We start from the raw sequence: 5,935 nt of genomic DNA on the forward strand, positions 1-5,935 counted from the left end.
TTCAAATTAACAACATTAATTTAATGGTGTAGTTAATTAGGTTACATCGTATCCTGCAATGAGTCTGTGAGAGCTCAGCGCTACCCTTGGCTTTTTCAGGCTACGGCAAACCTGTTTTCCATGCAGCCGCCTTCTCTTGACACCATCCCATTACCGGCCAGCACCCAGCCTCTCTACACAGAAGGTGCTCCATAAATGTCTGTTGATTAATGGAAAAAATAAGTGAAGAAAGTCCACCTCTGCTCTTTTCTTAGTAGGATTATTTGGCACATTGCAATAAAGCACAAAATACAGAGGACTGCAATACGGAGTTATATGTAGAGTTATCATCTAAATTAAAATACAATATAAAACTTCTCAGCATGAGAATTAGATGCCCACTCAGAGAAACTTGGCTTTCGTGGGAATGGCAGTGTGAGGCCCCACACCAGAAGTCTCTCATTCTCCTCTCTATCATTGGTAGGGTGTCCCCCGTATCCCCACCTGTTGCCAGTGGAAGCGGGCTTCTTGGGGTGCCGTGGGAACAAGAATTTCCTGAGGCCCCATGGGAGGAGGCGGTATGGTGGAAAGCTTTATCGCTGTGGAATCACGCCCCTGAGTTCCCAAGGTCCCGTCTCCTTCCATCCCGCCTTGGGAAAAGTCCCATTTTGTCCTTACAAAACACTTCCGTGGCTTAAAGACAGTTGTATTTGGTTTTCATAATAATAGTTAAGATCAACATTATCATGATTACACATGAGGAAGCCTAGAATGTAGAATTTAACTGCCTTCCTCAACGTCCCACCAGTGCCAGCCCAGGGCTCCAGGCACCTCCACCCACCTCGTCTTGACCACCTCGTCCTGGCCCTCCTGAGCTGGCGGGTGCTGTTCCATGACCCAAGCACACAGCCTGGAAGGAGCATGGCGCACAGCAGGCATCCATCAGTGCTTGGAAGTAAACACCCTTTACCTAAGGAAAAAGGAAGGCGTGACAGGGATTCAACATCCTATCTTCACTCTACACCAACATATATCTGACCCGCTTCTCTTCCCATTTCTTCCTGAAAAGAACAGATTAAAACAATAAATCGGGCACAAACACACCCTTTTTTTTCTTTCCTTTTATTAGGACACCGGTATACTGCACACATGTAAGATATGGTTCCACTAGTACATGAAGCCGGGGGATGGATACGTGGGGTTTCATTATCCTCATCTCCGATTTGTGTATGTTTACAACGTTCTGTAACAGTGGTTCTCAACCTTCCTAATGCCGCGGCCCTTTAATACAGTTCCTCATGTTGTGGTGACCCCCAACCATAAAATTATTTTCGTTGCTACTTCATAACTGTAATTTTGCTGCTGTTATGAATTGTAATGTAAATATCTGATATGCAGGATGTATTTTCATTGTTACAAATTGAACATAATTAAAGCATAGTGATCAATCACAAAAACAATATGTAATTATATATGTGTTTTCCAATGGTCTTAGGCGACCCCTGTGAAAGGGTCGTTCGACCCCCCCAAAGGGGTCGCGACTCACAGGTTGAGAACCGCTGTTCTATAATGTAAAGGGGGTTTTACTGATTGATTTTAATGCTTCCTCCTGCCCAGGACACTGTGAATGAAGCACGCCCATCCTCTAACCACACATCTGAGGGCAGCCCTGCCCAGGCCTGACTGCTCCAAGCCTAGCTTCCAGGGACACCCAGGTCTTATGACAAGCGGAGGCCCAGGCTTTCTTTGGGGGCCCCGTCTCTGCAGAGCATTTGCAATGCCCTCTCCTCTGGGTGACTGAGGTCAGCAGCTGGCCAATGCGTCCGGCTGGCGCACTGTGCTCCCCTGGCCACGGCAGGGCAGAGCTCAGCTCCTTCTAGAAATAGACAGCGAATCAAGGGCACACACATCACGCCACACTGTGACGTGTAAAAGGCGTTCTCTCTCCTCTTGCTCTCCTCACACCTCACTTCCAGTGTCCCCAGGACAGCAGTCAGGAGCAGGGCTGGGTGTCAGCTGTTGGGGCGTCACCCACCTGCTGTGGCATTCCTCAGGCTTGTCGCTGCCTGCCAGGCCCGGTCTGGAGGGCAGATGGCCACATAAAAATAGTCGGGAGCCCTCGAGGTGCCACTTCTCCAGCTGTTCTGTTGAGTGGAAGCCAGATGAGAAGGTGGAGAAGTCTTGGCCTCTCTCAGGGCCTTGGAGCGAGGCCAGCTGCTCAGTTCATCCCCCGTGGGGTGAGCAGTGGATAAAATGGTTCTTTCTGTTTCATCAGTTTCCAATCAGTTCTGTTGCAGCTAAAAAGTTCTGTTGAACTGTGTCAGTACACATATAGCCCTGCTTCTTTAAGAAATTAGGGTCCAGATAGATACAGAGGCAGAGAAGCATTGAACAGACTGTCAAATTACAGTGGGAAGGCTGGGGAGTGTTGGAGGGGGGTAAGAGATCAATCGAAGGACTTATATGCACGCATATAAACATAACCAATGGACACAAGACACTGGGGGGTGGGGTAAGGACATGTGCCAGGGGATAGGGGAGGCCGGGGGAAGGTCGATGGGGAAAAAAGGAGACATATGTACTACTTTCTGTAATACTTTAAACAAGAAAATAAAATTAATAATAATAATAATAATTCTAGGTACAATGTACTAAATAAATGGTATATTCAATAGTCAAACAATAAATAAATAAAATTTCCTGTGCACTAATCAATTTCAGCTATCAAAAGGCAATAATAATAATATCTTGATGGGTTTTTATTAGAGAAAATGATGAAATATTTGTAAAAGGGATTTCTCAACCATAGAGTGCCATGTAAATATTAGTGCTTGCTGTTTTACTTAATATTGTCAGTTGTGGAAGAGAATAAAGTTATGCTGTATGCTAAAAAAAAAGAAAAAAGAAATTAGGGTCCAGACCAGGGGTCCTCAAACTACAGCCCGCAGGCCACATGCAAATACAAATATTGTATTTGTTCCCGTTTTGTTTTTTTACTTCAAAATAAGATACGTGCAGTGTGCATAGGAATTTATTCATAGTTTTTTTTTAAACTATAGTCCGGCCCTCCAACGGTCTGAGGGACAGTGAACTGGCCCCCTTTTTAAAAAGTTTGAGGACCCCTGGTCCAGACAATGGGGATCCACTAATCAGCAAGCATCAAGTCTCTGTTGAGCAAGATGAGTAAGTTCCAGAAGTCTGCTGTGCAACATAGGTCAACAAGCATAGAGTGGATGCTTCCTTAAGAGAATAGATCTCATGTTAAGTGTTCTGACCACAATACAGTACAATTTTTTAAAAAGAAGAAGGAGAGGCTAGAGTCCGCACTTGTGGCCAGGACAAGTTTCTTGGCCTCTCTCAGACTCGGTTTCCTCCCCTGTGACTGTGAGTACTACCTGCCAGGGGCCGGGCCGTGGAGCTTCTATTTGGGAGCTGGTCACAAATATACTTCAGGAGGGAAGGGCCAAAGCACTGGGGGACGAGCTGCTAGGGCGGGTGGGGAGAGATGTTTTCTGGATCTCTGAGCCAGCTGAGAAGGGAGGGAGTGGCTGCCACAGAATTCCTGCGAACAGCTGAGACAGCTGGGAGGGGTGGGCTCCCGGCCTCCACAGGGTGCAGCTCTCTGAATAGCTATCATCTTACTACAGGGGAGAAACAACAAGAACTTTGCATCGCTTTGGTTTGGCAGTTTGCGATTTGCAGGCAGCGTTACCTGCATTATCTCCGTTGCTTTCCTAGCAAACCTGTTAGGCAGAGAGAGTGCCCACCCACCCAGAGCCTCTAGGCTTGTCAAAGGGCAGGCAGGGCGGGACGGGCTCTGGCCTTCCCACCGCGCCCCCTCTGCCCCTGCAATGGAACATTCAGGGCCAAGACTACAACTAGACAAAAAACTAGTTCCTACCCAGACCAGATGGGTATGGCGGGGAAAGGATTCAGGCAAAGAACTGGTTGATCATAATCAGTCGTGAACCATTCTGACTATATTTTTAAACCGCCACCTGACTTTATACTTTCCTGGGAGAAAGCCCCGGTTTAGGGAGGCATGATGACCTTTCTCTTTGTTTCCCACCCCAATATCCTGGGTCCTCCTTTCAGAGAGGGAAGTCCTTCTGCCCTGCAGGTGCTCTGCCATTCTATTTTCTCACTCGCAGTCACTCACCAGGTGCAGTTGCATAGCATGTACTCTGCTGAGTATTATGGACAACGTACAGGAAGTCTAGTCGCTGACCTCAGGAATTTACAATCTGATCCAGGAGGTAGGATTCCCGAATGTGGCACACCTGGGCAATCTGGTCGCGGGTGGCGCTTAGTGAGGCCATGACAGTGTGGTTGGTGCAGACCTGGGCAGACGATACACTCAATTCTGACACCTGTAGGGTGGTGTCATGTCCAACTGGAGTCTGGGACCAGAACATTTCTCTATTACACACACACACACACACACACACACACACACACACGCAATTACCTTTTAAATCACATAATCACTTAGATCAATTTCCATTTTGCTTAATGTGGGGGATTGGATGTTGTCTTTTGTCACTTTTCAGTCTTTCCAATTTTTGTGAGGCTTGGTTGTGACTCCCCCAGCCTTTTTTTAAAATTAGGATTAAAAAGTCCCATCTTAACCATCGTTAAGTGTACAATTCAGTAGCATTAGTATATTCACATGGTTTGCAACAGATCTCCAGAACTTTTTATCTTGCAAAACTGATTCGTTTCTAATGGGAAAATAATATAAAGACTATTTTATAAAATATAAACTGCTCAAGACTAGTCCTGAAAGTTGCCCTGCTTCAGCTGGTTTTAAACCCCAGGCTGAAGGGCCTCCCCTTCCCTCCACCCTAAGCCTCCTGATGGGGCTGTTCCAGACCCTGTTCTCTCTGCCCCGCCCCCATCCAGTGCTCTCCCCGGGCCTGCCTCACAGCTGCTGGGCTGATTGCTAGGCCTTGGCCCCCAGGTCCGCGCACCCTGTTGTGTGGGTGTAAGATAAGGGGCCAGGGTGAGGGAAGGGGGAGGTGGAAGCTCCCTGAGCGTGGCCGGGGCTGCTGGGGAAGCTCTGGCCCTTCGGGCTGGAGGGTCCTCACATCTGCTCCACTCGACCCCCTCATGTTGCAGAAGAAGAAACTGAGGCTCAGAGGTCACACCGCTTGCTAAGGGTTCATCAGGGACTAGACCCCAGGGTGCTGTCACCTCGTTCAGCACCTCTAGAACGTGCTGAAGGCTGTTGTACTGTGCACGGCATCAGAGAAAATGGTCAGTGTTGGACTTGATGCCGTGACTGGGAAAATAAATGAAGAGTTAGGTTGCGCTGAAAAAGGCCATTTGGCGTGCTGCACGTTTTTTGCCTCATTGCTGTACAACACGGTAACAATTCTGTTATGATCAGATAAGTGTCAAATCATATTTGTTATGAACTTGATTTACTATACTCGAGTCTATGCATGTGACCAAGAGGAAATTCTGAAATGCCTTAAATTAAATTATAGCAAGCCTGGGGGTGGAAGGAGAGAAAAAGGGGAGTGGGGGAGGAACAAGCTTTCTCCTACCCTCAAGGTTCTTCTGGCTGATCTCATCATCAATAGACATGAGACAGATTAGCAAGAGCAAGCAGCCAAATGTAACACATACCTACGAATGGGAATCCTATACACACGAGAGAGCCGGAGACCCCAGATGCAGGAGCGGTTCAGAGATAGAAAGGGGGGTTGAGGTGTGTAAGACATGCTGAGCCAGGGACGAGGTAAGGCGCCTTGGGCTTCAAGGGGCACTGCAGTGAGAGCACATGTTCAGAAGTGAGGGGCTTGCCCTGCCATATAGATGGGTGAAAAGTCATTTCTGCTGATAACTCTTCTCATGAGCCAGGCTCCTGATTTACATCATTCTAGATCAGTGGTTCTCAACCTTCTTAATGCCTCGACCCTTTAATACAGTTTCTCATGTTGTGGTGACCCCC

General features: G+C 47.5%; 1 long non-coding RNA gene across 2 annotated transcripts; it reads right to left on the reverse strand.

The window, feature by feature from the left end:
* On the reverse strand, nucleotides 1-949 carry LOC106726215. Of its 2 annotated transcripts, none has more exons than XR_001362239.1 (2): nucleotides 835-949; nucleotides 1-199 (listed from the first exon to the last, which is right to left on the reverse strand). It is a non-coding gene; the product is annotated as an uncharacterized LOC106726215 (long non-coding RNA). The 2 variants fall into 2 exon arrangements; XR_001362240.1 differs by having other exon boundaries at nucleotides 821-949.
* Between the last annotated feature and the right edge of the window lie 4,986 nt (nucleotides 950-5,935).

Source organism: Myotis brandtii, unplaced genomic scaffold (genome assembly GCF_000412655.1).
Source record: "Myotis brandtii unplaced genomic scaffold, ASM41265v1 scaffold240, whole genome shotgun sequence".
NCBI lineage: Eukaryota > Metazoa > Chordata > Mammalia > Chiroptera > Vespertilionidae > Myotis > Myotis brandtii.